The sequence below is a fragment of the Stegostoma tigrinum genome, chromosome 31 (genome assembly GCF_030684315.1).
Source record: "Stegostoma tigrinum isolate sSteTig4 chromosome 31, sSteTig4.hap1, whole genome shotgun sequence".
Lineage (NCBI taxonomy): Eukaryota > Metazoa > Chordata > Chondrichthyes > Orectolobiformes > Stegostomatidae > Stegostoma > Stegostoma tigrinum.
The window spans coordinates 37,903,334-37,927,606 of record NC_081384.1 but is presented as its reverse complement, the minus strand read 5'-3'; the positions used below and the strand labels follow the sequence as shown (position 1 = coordinate 37,927,606).

Here is a 24,273-nt window from a genome sequence, read left to right as displayed (position 1 = left end):
CTCAATCTAACACTGCCTCTGAATGGCAGCAGAAGGAATGTTGCACTGAATTGTCTCTCTCTTTCTCTCTCTCCCACACACACACACACACACACTTGCCCCATGAGATAAACTCTCCCAGAAGCTGTACTCACTAATCCCATTTTTTCATCCTTTAAGCACAGTGCAGATGAACATTACATTCATTGATATCAATGCCAAATGACAGCACACGCAGAGAAAGGAAAACCCCAGGCAGTTATGTGCCTGGTTTCTCTTCGTAAAAAGCAGCCGATTACAGCTTCGATCAGGCACAAATATCTTGTTTGCATTGAAACGTAAATAACATTTTTCTGGGTTTGTATCGTAGAAAGTTCTGCAAATGGGAATTGTACCCCAGTGCCTCTCTGCTGTGCCATTCCATCCTGCTCTCTCCTGCCTCACGCCAAGTTCATGTTGATGTCTTTTACAGTTCAGGGGAATGGTCATTTTTGACCTCATCAATTTAAGGGTTTTCATGGTTTTCCACACAGGGAAGAAACAGCCCATTTGGCCCGTTTTTATCTGCTGGTGCTTTTAGGTTGTCAGTGAATCCTTTCATTCCTGTGCCTCCAATATGACCCTTTTTTGAAGCTTGAAATTGGTTGTGAGCGCTCAGTGAGGGCTGAGGGAGCAGGGTATTGGCATGTTGCGAGCTGTGAGGTGTGGGGGTGCGGTGTGGCTGGTGATGCTGGTGACAGTGAGAACACAGCTGTAAGAACTCAGTCACATATCCATGGCCCCATTGCTAACTTGCAGCACTAAAATTTCACCTCAAGGCCCCCACTTTGGGACGCCTCATTCACTTCTTTCTCCTTTGTGGGTTTATCAAGTTTCCCTGTCAGTGCTAAGCTATTTCCCGCCACTAGGTAATGAGAGATAACTCCCCTAGATAATGAATTCTAAATCCTTACTAATTTTTGGGGAAGAACATTGTTCTTGACTTTTTAAATTCAATTTCTGAATGATCATTTTATATTTACAGTCCCTTGTTCCTGTCTCCCACAGCTACCTGTCCTTCTAAACCTTTTCATAATCTTTGATTGCACCATTAGCTCAACTTCTCTATTCTGGAAGGATATGTTGTAACGGTATCTGCCTCCATCACTTCCTCTCACCCATCAGGTCTCTTCGCAATCTTTTCCCTCTCACCTTAAACCTATGCCCTCTAGCTTTAGACTCCCCTACCCTGGGGAAAAAGACCTTATTTATTCACCCTATCCATGCCCCTCATGATTTTATAAACCTCTATAAGGTCACCCCTCAGCCTCCAATCCTTCAGGGAAAAAGAAATAATTTCAAAGTAAGGCAATCCTTTAAACTGCAATAAGTTTCACAGTGACAGTGTGAAGGTGCTTCTCCTATATTGATTGCTTGTCCAGGATAACACTTCAAATTGGTTTCTGTCAGTCCCACCCTCTCTTACTTAATGACCCCAATGATGGTGCATGTCTTGGGTCTAGGGGATGGGAAAGTGTCAAGGAGTGGGGGCAGTAGCGGGGGGCAATGGGTGGGGTGCCAGGGATATTGCATGGGGAACCCAGAAGTGGAAAGAACCTGGCTGCAGGGACGGTCATGGATTTGATGATCATGGGTAGCTTGGGGAAATTGATGGATTGGATGGGCGTTAGAGATGGGCTGGGTTATCATAGTGAAGTGAGGATATGGAGTAGAAATGAGAATGGTGTTGGGCAGCAGGCCATATTGGCAGGATGGTGGAAGTTGAGAATGGAAAATTGAGAGGGAGAGGACTGGGATTTACAGGAGATAGTAAGAACTGCCGATGCTGGAATCAGAGATAGCACAATTTGGAGCTGGAGGAGCACAGCAGGACAAGCAGCATCAGAGGAGCAGAAAAGTTGAAGTTTCGGGTTGGGACCCTTCTTCAGAAATGGGGGAGGGGGAATTAAGCTCAGAAATAAATAGAGAGAGGAGTGGTGGAGCTGTGGAAGGGAGGTGGGGTGGTGATAGGTGATTGCAAGTGAAGAGTGGTGGGGATTGTTCAGTGAGGTGGGGGGATTGGGTCGGTTGGAGAGAAGATGGACAGGTTGTGTCAGGTCAAGGAAGTGGGGATAGGAGGGAGGGTTGGTCATGGGATGAAGCTGGGGGTGGGGAGATTTTGAAACTGGTAAAGTACACGTTTAGGCCATTGGGCTGTAAGGTCCCGAGGCAGAATATGAGGTGCTTTTCCTCCAGTTTCTGGGTGGCGTCATTGTGACACTGGAGGAGGCCCAGGATGGACATATCGTCAGGCGAGTGGGAGGGGTAGTTAAAATATTTGACAACTGGAAGGTGTTGACATTTGTCACGAACAGAGCGCAGGTGCTCTACAAAACGGTCTCTGAAGCTTCTGCTTAGTCTCACTGATGCAGAGGAGGCCACTTCGGGAGCAACGGATGCAGTAGATCACATTGACAAATGTGGAGGCAAACATCTATTTGATGTGGAAGGTTTGTTTGGTGCCTTGAATGGGGGTGGTGGGAAGGTGTAGGGGCAGGTGTAGTACGGTTGCAGGGAAAGGTGCTGGGAATGGTGGGGCTAGTAGGGAGTGTGGAGCGGACAAGGAAGTCACGGAGAGAGTGGTCCCTACGAAAGACAGATAGGGATGGGGAGGGAAATACCTCTTTAGTTGTGGGGTCAGATTGGAGGTGGCAGAGTTGGCAGAGAATGATCCATTGGATGTGGAGGTTAGTGGGGTGATATGTGAGGACAAGGGGGATTCTGTCTTTGTTTTTGTTGGGAGGAGGCAATGTAAGGGCAAAGGTATGGGAAATGCAAGAGATGTGGTCGAGAGCATTTTCGCTCACCAAAGTGGGGGAGTTGCGGTCCTTGAAATACGAGGACATCTGGGATGTTCGGGAGTGGAATGCCCCATCTTGCGAGCAGATGCGGTGGAGGTGGAGGAATTGGGAGCAGGGGATCGCATTCTTACGGGAAGGTGGGTGAGAGGAGATATATTCTAGGTAGCTGTGGGAGTTGATGGGCTTGAAATAGGTATCAGTTTCGAGGTGGTCACCAGAGATGGAGACAGAGGTCCAGGAAGGAGTGAGAGGCATCAGAGATGGTCCAGGTGAATCTGAGGTTGCGGTGGAAGGTGTTAGTAAAGATGATGAATTGTTCAAGCTCCTTGTGGGAGCATGAGGCGGCGCAGATACAGTCATCGATGTAACAGAGGAAGAAGCGTGGGATGGGGCAAATGTAGCTGTGGATAAGGGACTGTTCCACATATCCTATGAAGAAGCAGGCATGGCATGGGCCCGTACAGGTACCCATGGCCACCCCATTAGTCTGTAGGAAGTGGGACGAGTTAAAGGAGAAGTTGTTCAGGGTAAGGACGAGTTTGGTGAAGCGGATGAGGGTGTTGATGAAGGGGGACTGGTTGGGCCTGCGGGACAGGAAGAAGCTGAAGGCTTTTAGGCCAGCTGTGTGGGGATGCAGGTGTACAGGGATTGGATGTCTGTAGTGAAGATCAGATGGTTGGGGGCCAGGGAGTTGGCAGTCTTGGAGGAAGTGGATTTATAATATTAGCTTGTAAGGTCTGGGCAAAAAACCTCTGCTCCTAACTCACAAACTGTGCTATAAATGATCCAGTACTCCTCACCTTCTTTAACATGGTGGGCTTCCGAAAGCCAGGGAAATCCAACTATCATTGATTAAAAATAGAAACAATGACGAAACGGAGACAATCTTCAACAGGTTTCAAAGTTTTCAACAACTAATTGGGCTCCTGGTAGACGGTTAGGATATGCCACTTCTATTTACTTCAAAAATACTGCTGTTATAATGAAGAATGAAGCAGAAACCCATATACTTTGTTTCAAGTGCCAACATCCTATCCTGTCTTTCCTGCTTTCTGGATTTAATGAACTTTCTTATTTGCTTTTAGATTCTTGACTCGCCTGGTGGATCAGTGCCTGGGCTGGAACTGAAGCTTGGAACAAAGTTAGAGAGACTTTGTACAGGGATGTAAATAGCAGGTTGAGTAATTTTTCATCCTACTTTACTCTAAGGATTCAGTCTCTAAAGCATGTGCTGGCTCTGTGTCAGGAATTCATTCCCCCTGCCATCTATCAGTGCCTCAGAGTTCATTACACTGCCATTGGTTTCACATGGAAATCTGAGCTCTGAATCTCTGTGCATACTGACCTTATTCAGGAGATCTCTCGGACTAGGATGAAAATGAGAGCCAAACCTTACACAGTGAAAAAGGTTAGACTAAAGGTAAGTTATTCCAATAGAAAACTGAAACAAGCTCAATGAATTCTGAAGAAACTCAGCACGTCTGGAAGCATCTGTGGAGAGATAAACATAGTTAAATGTTTTGAGTCCTGTGTGACACTTCTTCAGAATTGAATGTTGTTGACCGAAAACAATTCAGATTTAAAGAAGAATTGTATCAGATTTGAAACATTAATTCTGTTTTTCTGTCTACGGATGCTGCCAAATTAAGGAAGGCTTTTTTCTCCCCTTTATTCATTCACAGGATGAGGGCATCACTGCCCATCCCTAATTGCCCAGAGGACAGTTATGAACCATCTACATTGCTGTGGGTATGGAGTCACATGTAGGCCAGACCAGGCAAGGATGGTAGTTTCCTTCTCTAAAGGACATTAATGAATCAGATGGGATTTTTTTGCCCCTAACAATCAATTCACAGTCATCATTAGACTCTTAATTCCAGATATTTTACTGAATTCAAATTCCAACATCTGCCATGGCAAGTTTCAAACCTGGGTCCCTAGAATGTTATCTCGGTCTCTGGATTAACAGACCAGCAATAATACCACTAGGCCATTGCGTCCCCTTGTTCTGCTCATCTACACAGGAAATAAGGTGGAAGCTTGGAACTCTCTTCTAGAAATGGCTGTTCAATCAATTATTTTTTGATAAATATCAGCTTGATTTATCTCTGTTATTGCAAGGTATTAAGAGATATGGGAGAAAGGTGGAGTATAAGAGTTAGGTCACATGATCTCATCAAATAACAAAAGGGATTTGAGAGGCTGAACTGTCTCATCCAGAATCCCAAAGACACGTTTTATTTCTGTTTGTCACTGCAGATAAATATGCTCTGGTCTTGCACACATTTCCCAGCATTTCTCCAGAACATTTCTGTGCTATCCCATCAATATTGGGCATAGCAGTGAGTAATACTTCCTGCCTGAGAAGTATTTAAAGCAAAGGGCCAACACATAAACTGTGAAAAATGCCAACCTTGGTCACTTGGTTCTGTATTAGCTGTGGCTAGTCCGCTTCCTCTCTGAGTCAGGACATTCTAAGTTCAGATCCCAACTCCAGCAAGTAGTAAAGGTTTGGCTGAAACCCCAGGGCTGTACTGATAGATTGCTGTGTGATTGGGTGTTCTTTTTAATGATATGTTGTACTGACATATTGGACTGGATTTCCGTCTCCTGATGGTGATAGGAATTAAAACAGGAAACAGGGAAATTTGGTTTTGCAACCAGAACAATCAAAAATTCACGTTCTGGTTGCAAAACCAAATTTCCCTGTCTGGACGTTCCCCACAAATGGCCTTTGAACAGCTGAGGAATGCCATGAGTATAAATCCTGCTTCTCTTCAGAGAACGGGATGACCATTGTGAGGATCAGAAGAAATTTTCACTTTCCTTCCTCCCCATCCGTCTGTTTTAGTGCCCTGATGCTGGTTTTGGAAGCCTGAAAAAAGCTTCTCAAGTCATGACCAGTCATGAGGAGTTGATAAGACTTACATGCCTTAAATGTCACAATTAGATTCTGTATTTAAATGTATTTGTGTTTATAATGCAACAATTGATCATTAAGTCCTGTCTTTCAAAAAAACTGTAAGTCATATTGATCAATACTGTGTTTGGTATTGGCATGCACTATGGTACTTTTCCAAATACGGAAGGATTATAATGTATTCAAAAATGTGCAGAAAACCTTCCCATTGTGTTTTGAGCTAAGGTTCGTACGTCCGTACATCATTTGCTTTATAAAAAGGAACGTTCTGCTGTTGAAATAAAACAAATTTAACCACCTCCTTCACTCCACTGTTTGAGACGGCTTTGAAATGGAAATGAAACTTTACCTGCAGCTTAGAAAAGGCTTTCTACGTTTTCAGTTTCAATGGATCGCATTGTTTCTATTTCACATAGCATACTTTGATAGCTGGGGGTGTTATGAATTATGCTTGACTAAGTGTTAAATGTTCAAAAATCACATCTCTCGGCACGGAGTCATGATGAGATTTTCATTGACAGTTTTAAGTGGTTATTAAAGGATTATCTCTGATGTGGTAAGTGGATAAGTGTCTATCTTAAATGGCTTGCAGGGATTTGTAGTTTTTGAATAGTTTTTATGAATGAGACATCTATTAGTATGTAGCATATATGAATATGAGAGCTATGGTTATATTGTAAGAAGATTATTTGTTTAATGTCCATATTGAAGAAATCCTGACTCTTCCCATAATGGATACTGGTTGAGTAGCCAGGGAGGGTGCATGGGTTGAAGATGGGAAGGAACATAAGGTGGCATGAGGAATATGAGAGTGAATGGATGGAGCATGGGAGTATGACAAACCATAGGGATGCATGAAGTGAGAGGTGACTTTGCGGGTGGGTATGAGCTACACTGGAGAACTGGGATGATAACCTAGTGAACCAAAGCACGTCTGATCACAGCACACTGCTGGACAAGCCACTGACACTGCTTCAGGACTTAGAAACCTGGAATGCTACTCCCCCGCCCCACATCATCCTCCCACACCAGAAGATGAAAATATGGTGGTTATGAATCCACTGTTTAGGTTTCTAAATTCCACTTTCTAAGAATAACAGCTTTTTGCAGGATATAAATGATTTCCTGACAATATTTTGATGCAGAGTTGGTCTTCCCAGTTTCTTGGCTAATATTTCGCCTCAATTGACACCCAGAAACAGATAATCTGATCATTTTACACTGCTGTCCAATAATGACTATTTGTCAGAAAGAAACATTGCATTGGCTAAAAAGCGTTTTGAATGTTCCAAGTTTCCCCTATCAGGCTCTCAATCAAATGAACGGTGTAATTTCAATTAATGAAACTCCTCAGAGCTTAGCCTTTAGGGATCATTTTTATCTCATTAGTTTTCTTAATTGCTGTTCCCTGTCAGTACACATTACCATGGATTTGTAACTTATGATCTGCCAAGAATAAAGAGAGTGTGAGTGAGAGCAAGCCTACAGCCTTCATTTCATCTCCGTATGTGATGTGTGTCATTTGTCTTTGCTCAGAGATTCAACACCTGCCCATCTGTTTCTTTGCCTGAGGATACTTTTGGTAAAGATCCTACACTGGAGATTTAGTAATGAATGAATGGATTAAGGAACTTTCTATTATATAGCTGCATCATGTTGAAAAAGGAAAGGAGAAAAGGGAAGGATAGAAAATAATATCTTTCATGACTTTCATATTATCCCAAAGCGCTTGATAGACAATGAAGAGACAACACAGTGTACAGTCGGAGGAACGCAGCAGGCCGGGCAGCATCAGAGGAGCAGGAAGGCTGATGTTTCAGGCTGGGACCCTTCCTCAGAAAAGATTTCTTGTTTGCTCCTCCAGCTTTACACCGTGTTATCTCTGACTCCAGCATCTGCAGTTCTTACTATCTCTGATAGGTAATGATGTGTTGTTGAGTTAGTGCTGTAATTCAGGAGACATGTCATGCACTGCAAGACCCCACAAGGAAAGGTCTTATCTAAAAGATGGTGTTTCTAACAATGCAGCACTACCCCATGAAGCTTGCTGGAATGTCAGTCTGGATCATAAGTGGACATTGCCGAATCGCGTATGGAGTGTACGATCATTGACCCCAAAGGATTCACTTGTAAAGTTACACATGGGTTTGATTTGTTGTTTGTGCTGGAGTAGCTTAGTGTAGCCTGGGTGGTGTTTAGAAGTGACAACATTGGCCCTGAACCAGCCAGACATGGAAGAGGTAACTAAAGATCCTAATCGCAAGCTTTACACAATGAAGTGTGCAGAATGTATGTTGGTTGGGAAAAAGACTAGTCAACAATGCTCAGTCTGTGATATCAAGCTCGGATTTTCCAATTGGGTCACTAGGATTTATCGATACTTTCTAGCACTCTTGCTTTTATTTCAGAACCCTGGCATCCACTGTACTTTTAGTTGAGTGTTCGAAGTCAATAATTTGGTATTAATATTTTTATAACTTCTTTCTTTGGTTCACATTTTGGAAACTTCTCTTTTGTAGTAGCCCGACCAAGTGTATTATTATAGATTGAGTAATGTATTTTTAGTATGTACAAAATGGTGTGGCTCAGTGGTTAGCACTGCTGCCTGACAGCATCAACGTTCTGCGTTTGGTCCCAGCCTTGGGTAACTGTCAATGTGAAGTTTCCACATTTGCCCTGGTGTCTGCGTGGCCTTCCCCTTGGTCGTTCAGTTTTCATCCAAAGATGCACAGCTTAGGCAGATTGGTCATTATTAATTCCCCATAATGACCCAGGATGTGCAGGAGGCTGGGTGGTAAATGAAGGGATGAGGGGTGCAGGGGGCAAGGTCTGGGTGGGATGCTCTTTGAAGGGTTAGTGTGGACTCAAGGAGCTGAGAGGTCAGCTTCCACACTGTAGCAATTCAGGGTTCTACGAAATGACTTTACACAATAGAATCCATACAGTGTGGAAACAGGCTCTTTGGTCCAACAAATCCACACCGACTCTCCAAAGGGCATCCCACCCAACACACCCCCCTACGTTTTCCCTGTGACCCTATGTTTTCCATGGCTAACACACTCAATCTACACATCCCTCAACACTATGGTAATCTAGCATGACCAATATGCCTAGCCTTCACATCTTTGGACTGTGGGAGAAAACCAGTGCACCTGGCGGAAATTACACAGATATGCAGGGAATATACAAACCCCACACAGACAGCCGCCTGAGGGTGGAATCGAACCCAGGGCCCTGATACTGTAATACAGCAGTGCTAACCACTGACCTACTGTGCTGCTCCAGTTGCTTACTGGACCATGATCTGATGGGAAGAGCGTTAGTGATGAGGGCAGACAATAACTAAAAGAGGGAGAATGTGCTGAGACACATGGACGGAAAGGATTCAAACTGCAGTTACACATAGAGATCCTTAGAACCAAGGAGTTGCCCAGTGTTAGTAAACAAGGTAGTAAACTTCAATGATTTCACTGTGGGAGGAAGTTGAGGCTGAAAACACTGTGCCAATGGAGAGTAATACTACTGGAAATGCAATCCAAATGCTGTGGAATGGTATGAGAACTGTCAATGCAGGACGATCGGCCCGCAATTAGGAAGAGATAGAATTTTATCCAGTTGTCAATCAGGGGAGTTCCAGAATAGGACATTTCAACCAAGTAGTCAGTCTCTCAAAAAAACAAATAAACAAATTGTGAGTAGACATTCACAGATATTAGTATTGCAAAGGATGTGCCTTTTTTGTGTATTGTTAAATTCTAGACTAAAATGGAAAAAGAGCTGTTTTGAAAGGAAGGACTATTGCATGGCTTAAAAGTAAATAATTTGATCCTCATTTTGAGCATAGCTTACACAGCTGTGGGTTACAGCAGTGTTTGCCTATGAACTGGAACTGAAAGATTGTACACAAAAGGAGCTTTGGCTGGCAACATTTAACAGATTGGTCTGTGGACTACTGACCAATGACCAATGACAATTACTTCTGCCTGCCATCAACTATGCGATTGGTTTTTAGGTGGCTGAACAGCTTGGAGCTCTGAACAAGATACACTGAAGCTAGTCAGATGAATGCCAGCCAGGATCTCACACTGTTCTCTGCAGTAAAAGCCACTGTAAACCTGAAGAAAACTAATTCATCTTTCATTCAGCTGTATGCTGTGGTTTTTACTCAATAAGCCAGACAGCTCTTATTAGTGAACCAGCCACCCTATGCCTCTTGCAAACCAGAAGTATCTTAAAAACCCAAAACCAAGAAGCAGTATTCTGATCAGCACAAGAACCATCCCTAAAGATCCTATGAAGACTGAACACTGAACTGCTTTCCTAGTGTTTCCTTTATCTAAAACATCTAAGACTTCCAAAATGCTTTCTCAGTGTGTCGTGGCAGTATCAATATTTTTACATTAATATTGACTTGTATGCTGCAGGATCTAGGTTGATAGAAGAGCTGCTTGGAACATAAGTATGTGTACAAGGCATTAATATCCAGAGTATAGCTCCAAATAAGAAAAGGCAGATCCAGACAAGGGGATTCTTTGCAGAGCTGTGTTGAAATGAGATGAACAGAGAGGCCAAACTGCACCAAATCATGTCAGGTATCAGAGCCTCCATCTTCATCTCAGCCTGTTTTTAAACAGCTGGAGCAACCACTTCCACCCTTGTTAATAAAATGTGAGGCTGGATGAACACAGCAGGCCAAGCAGCATCTCAGGAGCACAAAAAGCTTTTGTGCTCCTGAGATGCTGCTTGGCCTGCTGTGTTCATCCAGCCTCACATTTTATTATCTTGGAATCTCCAGCATCTGCAGTTCCCATTATCTCTGATACCACTTCCACCCTTGTGTTGATTTTTGACTCAAGACACTTTCAGGATATAGTGACCAGCTCTTATAGATTCTGCACCGCACAGCACACAGAACAAAAAAAAGTCCAAAGGGCAGTTAAATGATACATTTGGTGTGATCTGCAGGACAGTGATGGGATTGTGTGGGAAGCGTGTGGGGACAGTGTGGGAAATGTGTGGGGAGTGTATGGGAAGTATGTGGGGACAGTGTGGGGAATCCATGGGGAGTGGTTGGGAGTTGGTGGGGACAATGCAGGAACTATGTGGGCAGTGTGGGGGAATCCATGTGGAGTGGGTGGGTAGAGTGTGCGGGGAGTATGGAGGGAGTGCCTGAGGAGTGCATGGGGAGTGTGTGGAGACTATGTGATGAATATGTGGTTGTATGTGTGTGGAGCTGGATGTTGGAGGGTATTTCAGTTTGCATTGTTACAGGTAAAAATTTCCATAGCACTGAGGAACGTCTTTTGCGCTGTCTGCCTGGGTATCTGTTAGCCCTTATGTCTGTCTCTGAACATTGGTCAGGTTTGATTTGAATATGGACCTGTCCCCCAACAATGTTGATCTTATCTTCAGGTGTTGTGCTGAGTTAGAAACTCCTGCCCCTGACTATCCGATGAAAATCTTGACTAATAACTCCAGCTTTCTATTCACAGATGGTGCAATAACCTACTGGGCATTTCAGCATTTTCTGTTTGACTTTGGAAGAGAATGGGCTATATTGGCCTGAAGATAGGGAGCCATTGGAAGAACAGAGTAACGTTAGAATTGAATGGAGTGATATTGGCTCGGAACTAATCTTGTCTCCACTGTGAAGATTCCTGATCCTCTTCCATGCAGGGCTGTAAGTGTCAAGTGAATGAGCCATTGATGTTAATGCATTACAGCTGGATGTATTCCAAATATGCAATATACATCGTCCAGATTACAAACTACACCGAAAGGATTATTGTAGACATTGTGCAAGGGCTACAGAACCTGGAGCAGCCTTGTGATGATGTCATGGTGCTGCACATCACTGAGTATAAATAAAACAGTGTGGTCGGAGTTAGCACACTCTAAACTAGAAACTACACCGACTATTCCAGTGAAGGAGAGAAAGTCTTGAGAATCCTTGTACCTGAACACACAAAGATAGATTAAACTCTACCTAATGTGACTATAAGTCAGATTCTGGCATATCTATGATTACCATGTGTAGTCATATTTAGAATTAACATATAAAAGTACTGCATTGCAATCGAAGGCTGAAGACAGTTCTTAGCTTTGCCTTCTCCTTGACTCGCCTGTCTCAAACCCAAGCTATCAGTGTGGCATCAAACCACATAACAAAGGAATGGACTGCAGTGAGATTTGGGTTTTTCAAGAGGACTTTTAGCAATTTTTTCTTAGGATATGGACAAACTAACATGGCTGACAAAGATCACCACACGTTAGTTTGTTTTACAGTCTACAGCATGTAAGCAGGCCCTTTGGCTCAACTTGCCCACAACCCCCCCCTCCAAATTTTCACAAGTAATCTAGTCCCATTTGTCTTCATTTGGTCCATATCCGCCCATGCTTATCCCATTCATGCACCTGTGTAAATTTTTTTCAGTGACAAAATTGTACTCACTTCCACCACTACCCCTGTCCCAGCCCGTTCCAGACATTGACCACCCTCTGTGTGAAAAGAATTGTTCCTCTGGAGCCTTTTGCATCTCTTCCCTCTCACCATAAACCTGTGCCTTCGGGTTTTAGACTCCCCTACCCCTGGAGTAAAGCCAATGGCTATCTACCTTATCTATGCTTCTCATGATTTTCTAGACCTCAATAAGGTCACCCCTCAGTCTCCTATACACCAGGGAAAGTAGTCCCAGCCTATCTAACCTTTCCTTATAAGTCAAACCTTCCAGTCCATGTTGCATTCTAGTAAACCTTGTTTACACTCTTTCTAGTTTAATCATATCCTTTCTATACCATGAAGTAGTTGAAATGTAGCCTCATCAATGTCTTGTAACAGCTGCAACAAGACAACCCCAGCTCCTGCACACGATGCTCTGATCAATTAAGGCAAGCATGCTGAAAGCCTTCTTTACCACCTGACCACCTGTGGCTCCATGTTCAAGAAGCTATGGACCTATACCCATAGATCACTTCATTTTGTAACATTGTCCAGGACCCGAACATCGACTGTATACATCCTCCCCTGGTTTAACACACCAAAATGCATCAACTTGCATTTACCAAAATTAAACTCCACCTGCCATTCTTCAGCCTACTGGTCCAGTTGATGAAGATCGCAATGCATTTGTGTCATCCACGAATTACTACCTGACCATACAACAAACCATACTACCTAAATTCTCATCCTAATCATTTATATAAATAATGAATAACAGTGGACCCAGTGCTGATCCTTGTGGCACACTGCTGGTCATAGGCCTCCAGTCTGAAAAAACAACACTCTCCCACAATCCTCTGTCGTCCACCATCAAGCCAATTTTGCATCCAGTTGCCTAGCTCTCCCTGAATTCCATGAGATTCAGCCTGACTCAACAATCTACCATGTGGTACCTTGTCAAAGGCCTTGCTAAAGTCCATGTAGACAACATCCACTACATGGCCCTCACCTACCTTCTTGCTTACTCCTTGTGTTTTTCAAAAACTTGCTCCTGAGAGGGTGGTTGAAGTCTTCAGCTTGAGTTGCTGCTATCCCTGTGGGGAAGGTGCCTCATGATGAGCACCAGTATTTATTTTAGTTAAATATTTAAAAATGATTACAACAAATAGTTACAGCAGAATATAGATTGACTGGAGAGTTGGGCAGATAAATGGCAGATGGAGTTCAATCCGGGCAAATGCAAGGTGATGCATTTTGGACGATCAAATTCAAGGGCGAACTATACAGTAAATTGAAAAGTCCGAGGGAAAATTGATGAACGGAGAGATCTGGGTGTTCAGGTTCATTGTTCCCTGAAGGTGACAACGCAGGTCAATAGGGTAGTCAAGAAGGCATATGACATGCTTTCCTTCATTGGACGGGGTATTGAGTACAAGAGTTGGCAGGTCATGTTGCAGTTGTATAATACTTTGGTTCGGCCACATTTAGAGTACTGTGTACAGTTCTGGTTGCCACATTACCAAAAGGATGTGGATGCTTTGGAGACGGTGCAGAGGAGGTTCACGAGGATGTTGCCTGGTATGGAGGGTGCTATCTATGAAGAGAGGTTGAGTAGATTAGGATTATTTTCATTAGAAAGACCGAGATTGAGGGGGGACCTGATTGAGGTCTACAAAATCGTGAGGGGTATAAACAGGATGGATAGCAAAAAGCTTTTTCCCAGAGTTGGGACTCAATTACTAAGGGGTCATGAGTTCAAAGTGAGAGGAGGAAAGTATATGGGAGATATGCGTGGAAAGTTCTTTACACAGAGGGTGGTGGGTGCCTGGAACACGTCGCCAGTGGAGGTGGTAGACGCAGACACGTTAACGTCTTTTAAGATATATTTGGACAGATACATGGATGGGCAGGGAGCAAATGGACTCAGACTGTTAGAAATTAGATGACAGGTTAGACAGAGGATCTTTATCGGTACAGGCTTGGTGGGCCAAAGGGCCTGTTCCTGTGCTGTAATTTTCTTTGTTCTTTGTTTGAGATATTTGGCATTGACATTTCCTGTATCTGATTTTTATTTCTATTGACTTCAATGGAAATAAATACGCTGAAATGTGTGAAACTGGCTGTCATTTCACTCTCACTCATTTCACACAGATACACAAAATCACCCTGTGTTGATGGAACTGTGCTTCATCTAATCTTTTAACATTGGGGTCTTTAACAGTATATTTGAAATAGCGTAACACCTCCACTAAAACAGCATGACATTTCTCACCAAAATGCACTTACAAAGCGTCTTCAAATCAGAAAACAACCCAAGCTGCTTTGGCAAGGCGTGAGGAGAATGAAAACACAAATCACCCATCTGTTAATCCCAATGGTAGCTGGATATACCTTCAACCCCACTCCACCAGGAACTGTTCATGGTCATAGCACTGCCTGAGCAATGAGAGAGGGGCTTTCGGAATTATCTCTAAAAACTCAACTTGGCCTATTCTTGTCAGAATACCCCAGATCACTTCCGTCTTTGCATTTGGCAGTTTAAGTTTGTGTGTTGCTCTTTCATGCTCCTTTTCCCTCCCACTGGTTATCACCAATATGAGCTGTGAGCTTTGCTTTGAGAGCAACAAGGTTTGTAGTCAAAGCTCCTGATAATACTGGAGTAGATCATACAGGAGAGGCTGGAGGAGGCATCAGTGTAGCTGCTGTACAAGTTCACAGCCTTCTGAAAGTTGGCTTTGGAATTCTGCTATATGGCGTATCAAGGAGACTTTCTCCTCCTGTTCTAAACCTCTTCATTGATCAGTTTCAGAGGCCGACTTAGTGTTGGTAAATTAATTCAAATCGGGTAAAACCAATGGGTTAATTTGCTCATGGTGAACAGTAGTCCTTTATCCCAGTCATGGGAGCTCATGGCAGTGTTTACATTCACTCCTCACTCACTGGGCTCTGAGAGAGGGTCCCCATTTCTACATCAAACCCTCGTCTTCAATATTGTAGCATTCAGCTTCTGCCTCAATGTTAGTGTGACAGCTCTGAGCTTGTGTGTCTAACAGTGGATCGGCTTGTTGGGCTGCTACCGTGGACCAATTTATCACTCTCTCACTCTCAGGTAGCTAAATCACAAGGTTTTCTGTTTGCAGTATCAGTTCAACCTTCACTGGCTCACAAACTGCCTGCTCATACACTGTGTGACCATAGGCCACCATGCTGCCACTGCAGTCGGTACTGCCAGGTTATTCCTGAGGGTAAGGTTGGTCACATCTACAGGCAGAGTGGGGGCACTCCCACAGACTGAAACACAGTCGCAGTCTGGATACAGTGATAAAGGAGGGTGGGCATGAAATCGTCTCCAATCCCCTTCATCAGCACCTTGGCGCTCACTGCACTCTCTGGTGGGGATATCATACCTTCCCACAGCTGGAAAGTTGCTTTGAGTATTAGAGCAGACCAACATCACTCCGTCATTTCGTCATCTCACCCAGGAGAATCATGGGGTGAGATGAGGAAATCTTTGGCTACCCTTCCTTTGGATACAAAACTCTGTTAACCCTCAGAGGGTTCATGCACACTGCCTAAAGTGTCTTAACAGCTGCATTCAGAGCAAAAGCCCAATCTGCTATGATCTCTGACTGACTCTCATTCTCTGCGTGGGGTGTACATGCTGTGATAAATCTCATTGGTTTTTCTTGTAGCTTCCAGCTGTTGGCCTGTACATGCCCTACTTTACAGGAGTTAAGTCATACTTGACATCACCTTTCTATCCGAAGGAGGGCCCCCAGTATTTCCTGCTGTCCCATGGCTTCTCAGCTTCCTTCACTCTCGCACCTCAATCCTTTCCAGTTGGTTGGGGATGACTCAGGAAAGGTTTCTGCAGCAGCAGGAATTTGTGGATCAGCTCACAATAATCAGCCACTGAAGCTGCCTGTCTGGGCCTATTCACTCCCTGTTCCTTGAGCTGTATTCCTATTGTGAGGGGATTGAGTTTTTAAAGTCCTCAAGGAGAATTATTTTGTTGGTTGTCATGAGTAGCTTCTATCTTAAGTACTCATCCCCACTGTTCAAAAACAAATTTCCCAAGCCTTATATATTTCAAATACATTTGGTCAGGCTGTTTCCAGACAGAACATTACTTTCAATGGTATGTCTCTGGTGTTAACTGGTATATGCTTAAGATAGCCCTTCATTCTGCCTCAATCCTATGTCACACTCCCCAGGCAACAGGGAGTAAACTTCGAGATAACAAGGTGTGGAGCTGGATGAACACAACAGGCCAAGCAGCATCTTAGGAGCATAATGGCTGATGTTTCGGCCCTAGACCCTTCATTAGAAAAGGGAGTAAACTTTGTTAGCTTTTCCTGAAAGCTGGTTCTGCTGTTGGAAGGACCAATGTTGGACTGGCTGACTTAGCAGTTGCACTAACCTCCCAAAGAAAATAAAGAAGGTTTCCAGCTCTGCTTCCTCAAACTTATGAATTTAATAAGCAAACTGCCTGCACCTTTAAATCTATTTAAGTGCTATGGCTGACATCTTGCAACCCAGGAGGATTCCTCAACCCCAGCTTCCTCAGTTCAAACTCCACTCTTCAATGCTTCCTGAAACTCTCTCTTCTCTCCTTGTTCTTTCCCCTCTCCCCTTCTCCACACCCCCACCCTGCCTCTCTCTCTCTTTCTCTGCCTAATTTCCATTACTCCGCTTGTAAAACATTGGACAGCTCAAGTTAAATATTTTCACCGTTTAACTCACAGAATGTTTAAATCCTCAGGAAAGATGTTGACCTAGCACATTATTGCTAGACTCATTAATCCAGAGAGCCTGATAATGTTTTAGGTTCTTAGGTTCAAATCCTGGTAGATGATCAGATTTGAATTCAATAAAATAAATAAATCTGGAAATAAGAGTCTAACAATGACTACAAAGCCATTGACATGTAAAGCTCACCTGGTTGGCCAATCTCTTTTAAGAAAGGAAGCTGTTAGCGTTTTTTTTAAATCACTTGTCTGATGTGGGTGTCAGTGCCTGGCCAATACTTGTTGCTTGATCCGAGTCTCCCTTTCCTACATGTGATTCCAGACCCACAATGCTGTGGCTGTCACTTAACTGTTTCTGGGCAATTAGGGATAAGTAATAAATGCTGGTCTACATCTTGAGAATGAATTGAAAAAAAAATTTCCTGGCTGCTCTCATAAAGTGCTGGTATTGAATACAAATATTTCGATTCTGTAGCAGTACAAACTCAAAACTTTCTGCAGATTGTTTTAAAAATTGGTCTCCAGGTGACAATTTACCCACTCAAATTTCTTCATTTTACCTGTGGATTCAAATCTTGGACATGAGCGGCTAATTATTTATAAGCTGTTCCCTGGCTGAATTTCCCCAATTTGTTACAGTTCTAGATGGGATAGCACAAACTGTGAAGCTCTTGGGGGAAAAGGGTTGAACTGGGTCCCCCTCAATTTAAATGTGGGAGTCGTAGAATCATACAAATGTACAACACAGAAACAGACCCTTCGGTCCAACCCTTCCATGATGTCTAGATATCCTAAATTAATCTAGTCCTATTTGCTAGCATTTGGTCCATAGCCTCTGAACCCTTCCTATTCACACACCTGTCCAGAGATATTAGGAACTGCAGATGCTGGAGAATCGGAGATAACAAGGCGTAGAGCTGGATGAACACAGCAGGCCAAGCAGCATCAGAGGAGCAGGAAGACTGACATTTCAGGTCTAGACCGTTCTTCAGAAATGGGGGAGGGGAAGGAGGTTCTGAAGTAGTGAGGTGGAGGCGGAAAGAAGATGGATAGAGGAGAAGATAGGTGGAGAGGAGACAGACAGATCAAAGAGGCGGGGATGGAGCCAGTGAATGTGTGTAGATGGGGAGGTAGGGAGGAGATAGTTCAGTCCAGGGAGGACAGACAGATCAAGGAGAGGGGATAAGTTTAGTAGGTAGGAGATGGGGGTGGGGCTTGAGGTGGGAGGAGGGCGTAGGCAGAAGGATATGTTAGTGAGGCGGGGATGAGCTGGACTGGTTTTGGGATGCGGTAGAGGGAGGGGTGAGTTTGAAGCTTGCGACCCCAGCCCCAAACACCAAACCATTATCTCCCAGACTATCCACAACCTCATCACCTCAGATGACCTCCCACCCACAACCTCCAACCTCCTCGTTACCCAACACTGCACGGCCCACATCGATCTACTTCCCAAAATCCACAAACCTGACTGCCCTGGTTGACCTATTGTCTCCGCCTGTTCCTGCCCCACTGAACTCATCTCCACTTATCTGGACTCCATTTTCTCCCTTTTAGTCCAGGAACTCCCTACCTACATCCGTGACACCACCCACGCCCTCCACCTCCTCCGGAACTTCCAATTCCCTGCTCCCCAATGCCTCAGCTTTACCATGGACGTCCAGTCCCTATATACATGCATTCCCCATACTGAGTCCCTAAAGACCCTCCGTTTCTTCCTGTCCCGCAGGCCCGACCAGTCCCCCTCCGCTGACACCCTCATCCGCCTAGCTGAACTTGTCCTCACCCTCAACAACTTCTCTTTCAATTCCTCCCACTTCCTACAGACATAGGGGATGGCCATGGGTGCCCACATGGGCCCAAGCCACGCCTGCCTCTTTGTAGGTTACGTGGAACAATTCCTCTTCTGTACCTAGACTGGCCCTAAACCCCACCTCTTCCTCCATTACATTGATGCCTGTATCGGCGCTCGAAAAGTTCATCCACTTCACCAACACCTTCCACCCCAACCTTAAGTTCACCTGAACCATCGTTAATACCTCACTCTCCTTCCTGGACCCCGCTGTCTCCATCTCCGGCAACCACCTAGAAACCGATATCCAGTTCAAGCCCACCGACTCCCACAGCTACCCAGAATACACTTCACCCCACCTACCTTCCTGCAAAAATGCCATCCCCTATTCCCAATTCCTTCGCGTCCACCGCATCTGCTCCCAGGATGAGGCATTCCACTCCTGTACATCTTGGATGTCCTCATTTTTCAAGGACCGCAACATCCACCCCCCTCAGTAGTCAAGAATGCCCTCGACCGTGTGTCCCGCATTTCCCACAATTCATTCTTCACACCCCCTCCCCGCAATAAAAAAACAGAAACAACATATCCCTCGTCCTCAAGTACCACCCCACCACCCTCCGGATCCAACGCATCATCCTCCGACACTTCCACCAGCTGCAATCCGATCCCACCACCAAAGGCGTTTTCCCTCCCCACCCTTATCTGCTTTCCGGAAGGACCACTCTCTCCGTGACCCCCTTGTCCACTCCACACTCTCCTCCAGCCCCACCAAACCCGGTACTTTTCCTTGCAACTGCAGGAAGTGCTACACTTGCCCCCACACCTCCCCTTCACTCCCATCCCAGGCCCCAAGAAGGTTTTCCACATCAAGCAGTTGTTCACCTGCACATCTGCCAATGTGGTATACTGCATCCGCTGTACCCGTTGTGGCCTCCTCTACATTGGGGAAACCAAGCGGAGGCTTGGGGACTACTTTGCAGAACACTAAGCTCAGTTCGCAACAAACAACTGCACCTCCCAGCCACAAGCCATTTCAACTCCCCCTCCCATTCCTTAGATGACATGTCCATTCTGGGCCTCCTGCAGTGCCACAATGATGCCACCCGAGGTTGCAGGAACAGCAACTCATGTTCCACTTGGGAACCCTGCAGCCCAATGGTATTAGTGTCGACTTCACAAGCTTCAAAATCTCCCCTCCCGCCACTGCATCCCAAAACCAGCCCAGTTCGTCCCTACCTCCCTAACATGTCCTTTCACCAATCCCTCCTCCCACCTCAAGCCCCACTCCCATCTCCTACCGACTAACCTCTTCCCGCCCCCTTGATCCATCCGTCTTCCCTGGACTGACTTATTTCCTCCCTACCTCACTACCTACACTCGCCTTTACTGGCTCCATCCCCACCTCTTTGACCGGTCTGTCACCTCTCCACCTATCTTCTCCTCTATCCATCTTCTATCCGCCTCCCCCTCTCTCCTTCAGAACCTCCTTCCCCATTTCTGAAGAAGGGTCTAGGCCCAAAATATCAGCCTTCCTGCTCCTCTGATGCTGCTTGGCCTGCTGTGTTCATCCAGCTCTACATCTTGTTATCTCATATACCTGTCCGGATGCTTTTTAAATGTTGTAATTGTACCAGCTTCCACCACTTTTTCTGGCATTCCACACCACCGTTTGCATGAAAAAGTTGCCCCTTAGGTCCCTTCTAAATCTTTCTCCTCTCACCTTAAGCCTATGCCCTCCAGCCTTGGACTCCCCTACTTTGGGGAAAGCCCTTGGTTTTTCATCCTATCCAGGCCCCCCATGATTTTATAAAACTCAGTTTCCGACACTCCAGGGAAAATAGCCCCAGCCTATTCAGCGTCACCCTGTAGATCGGACCCTTCAATCTTGGCAATATCCTTGTAAATAATTTTTGAGTCCTTTTAAGTTTAATCATATCTTTCTATAGCAGGGAGACCAGAATTGCATGCAGTAAATCCAAAAATGGCCAAACCAATATCCTGTAAAGCCGCAATATGATCTCTTAACTTCTATACCCAAAGCATTGACCAATGAAGGCAAACATAAAAAATGCCTTCTTCACCACAAGTCTACCTGCGGCTCCACTTCCAAGGAACTATGCACCTAGACAACAGAAAGACTGTGTACTTAGCAGTGAGGAGGATGCATCTTAATTGCAGGATGATAGCAATGAGTAGGATCTAGATCTGAAGTACTGGAACCTGAAAGGATAGCAAGAAGCTTTTTCCCAGAGTAGGGGACTCAATTACTAGGGGTCATGAGTTCAAAGTGAGAGGAGGAAAGTTTAAGGGAGATATGCGTAGAAAGTTCGTTACGCAGAGGGTGGTGGGTGCCTGGAACACGTTGCCAGCTGAGGTGGTAGACGCAGACACGTTAGCGTCTTTTAAGATGTATCTGGACAGGTACATGGATGGGCAGGGAGCAAAGGGATGCAGACCCTTTGAAAATAGATGGCAGGTTTAGACAGAGGACATCGATTGGCGCAGGCTTGGAGGGCCGAAGGGCCTGTTCTTGTGCTGTAATTTTCTTTGTTCTTTGCTACTGTCCAAATGTTGGAAAGTGGGATTAGGATGGACAGCTAAATTATTCAGCCAGCACAGGACACAACAGGCTGAATGGCCTATTTCTGCGCTTTAATTTTTCTGTGATTTCTTTATTCACTAGTTGCCTTGGCTGGTCACAACAAAAGGATCCCTTCCTTTGTCACCCAAACCAGGTGAGTCTATAGAACATAGAACATAGAAAAATACAGCGCAGAACAGGCCCTTCGGCCCTCGATGTTGCGCCAACCTGTGAACTAATCTAAGCCCATTCCCCCTACACTATCCCATCATCATCCATATGCTTATCCAAGGACTGTTTAAATGCCCCTGATGTGGATGAGTTAACTACCTCGGCAGGCAGGGCATTCCACACCCTTACCACTCTCTGGGTAAAAAACCTGCCTCTGACATCTGTCTTAAATCCATCACCCCTCAATTTGTAGCTGTGCCCCCTTGTACAAGCCAGCATCATCATTCTAGGAAAAAGACTCTCACCGTCCACCCTGTCTCATTTTTCTCTGATCATCTTGTATGTTTCTATTAAAGGCCCTCTACTTTAAAAATAATTAATTTAATCTGGCTTTCTTGAGTTATCAGAAGAGTGAGTTTGTTAGTTACTAAACATAGGGAGAAAGAATAACACATGATACTCAAACATAGATTAGAAATAAGCAGGAAATCCATAAAAAGATAAAAGTTATTCAAAGATCAGGATTAGTTTCTGAGTCATTCATAAAGAGTACAGGGAGAAGTTTGCAATAATTACATTTGGTGACTCTGCTGGCACTGGCTTTGGTGTTTTTGAGTCTCGTTTTGCAGATTGATTGAAATACTTTGTCATGGTTCCTTTCAACGGTGTCTGGCTGGTAACTTTCAATTTGTTTCCCTTCCTTTACCTGCAGCACAAGGGTGTTTAATGGCAGCTATCAAATTATGATCTTAACAGCTCATTAGTTCACACGCTAGTACAGAGGGCCACCAAGATACACAGACTAGCAATTTTCTCAGTTTTAATCTCTTATTTGTATACCTCTGAAAGGGCAAACCAGAAGCATGTTGGCAGGAGAGGACTCCCTGCTGAGAGGGGAATGGAGGGCTCAGCCATTTGTTACCTCTTCCTTAATCTTTCTTCCTGATGTTTCCCTGACTGTACAGGTGTAACATTCCATGTTAGTGGAAATAAATTAAACCAAATTCTTTTTCAACATGAGTGTACAAACACACAAAATAGAGCAGAAATAGACCATCTTTTCCCTCATGCCTACTCTGTTATTTAATATGATCAGATGATCTGGGCATGGCCTCCACTCCAAACTCCTGTCAACATCTAATGCCCATTGACATCCTCGTCTATCAAGAAATTTCCAAACTTCATCATCTCTATTAACCATTCTCCGTCCACTTCTAATCTTGAATGCTAGCATGGTAGATGAATCAAATGCTGTGATAAGGTAAGTAGAGGACAATTGTTCTCAATTTGTAATTTGAGACATTCACAAAAAAAAAATTTGGAAGATGATCTTTCTGTACAGTGCATTTAGAATGCAGAATTCTCTGTCGTGGGCTGTTGATAAGTGAAATCTCCAGGAATTCTTTTCTAAAAATAGAGTGGACAGATTTATAAACGTTAAGACAACAGCATAAAACAGGACATGAGAAAGAAAACTGGAAAAATGGTCAGTATGTACAACCGATTACTGACATGAAAAAGTGGAAGCAGAAACTTTAAAGTCCTTCAATTGATCTTGCAAATGGAATTCCTTGAAACCCAGTGATTGCCTCCTCATTTGCTGAGCTTAAAGAGATGAGTTGTTCACTTAGTTCACAGAGGAGACACTCCTTGGTATGTTCAGTGTTGTTTGTGTTTCTTCATAAATGTATAAATGGCCTCTCTCTGAGGCAGGGAGGTGACAGCCTAGTGGTATTACTGCTGGACTGTTCATTTGGACTTGAAGACAATGTTCTAGGGGTCCTGGGTTTGATTTCTGCGACTGCAGATGGTGGGATTTCAATTTAAGTTCTAAAAAAATCTGCAGTTAAGAGTCTTATGATGATCATCAACCTATTGTCAGCAAAAACCCATCTGGTTTGGGTCTAGGCCTGAAACATCAGCTTTTCTGCTCCTAAGATGCTGCTTGGCCTGCTGTGTTCATCCAGCTCCACACTTTGTTATCTCAGATTCTCCAGCATCTGCAGTTCCCATTATCTCTGGTTCACTAATGCCTTTTAGGGAAGGAAACTGCCATCTGCACCTGGTCTGGACTACATGTGACTCCATGCCCACAACAATGTCAATGACTCTTAACTGCCCCCTGGGCAATTAGGGATGGGCATTAATGCCTGACCTAGCTGGCAACACCCTTGTCCCATGAATGAATATAAAGAAAGGCAGCACCCCCAGAAAGAAAGGCTGTGGCCAACCCTGAACCAGGAGAGCATTAAGCACTGTTTCTGTGGTAGCTAATCAGAATTAGGTTTTATTGTCATGGGCGTACAGGAGTAGAGCAAAAAGTGCACAATGTCATCATTCCAAGTGCCATCTTAGGTACAAAGTAGAAAAATAAATAAGTAATTTAAAGACTTCAAAATTAAAGTTCTTCTTTAGCCACGGGCCTACAGATGCTCAATGCTGGGCTTTCTCCACAAGCAGTCGCAATTCCCCATGTTATTTCACCTGCACTGGATTCGATCAGCTCTGTACTGCTGTCTCGCTGCCCACCACCAGAGTTCTGCTCAGCAATCCTCTCATTGCTGAACGCCAAAGTCCTGCTCAGGACTCCAGCCATTCCCACGCTCCAGATTCCAATGTGACCGAGCTCCCTCCACAAGGTAAGTTTAAAAAATACTGAAATAACAAGAAAAGATAATGAGAAAAGGAAAAATAAAGAGAAACAGATGGAGTGGACAGACCCTAGGTTCAGAGCCCAGATGCTGCCAACTCCGCCTTTGCTATCGTGCTATATACAGATAGATGGAGTTTGTCACAAAAAAAA

The 24,273-nt window shown here is 44.4% G+C and overlaps 1 protein-coding gene across 2 annotated transcripts in view; it reads left to right on the top strand.

Moving 5' to 3' along the window:
* LOC125466270 (transmembrane ascorbate-dependent reductase CYB561) overlaps positions 1-24,273 on the top strand; it is a 235,131-nt gene that overhangs the window by 1,002 nt on the left and 209,856 nt on the right. For both annotated transcript variants that reach the window (XM_059638650.1, XM_048560567.2), the window contains exon 2: positions 3,905-3,995. The gene's annotated coding sequence lies outside the window, so the exon portion shown is untranslated. The remainder of the gene's footprint in view (positions 1-3,904; positions 3,996-24,273) is intronic.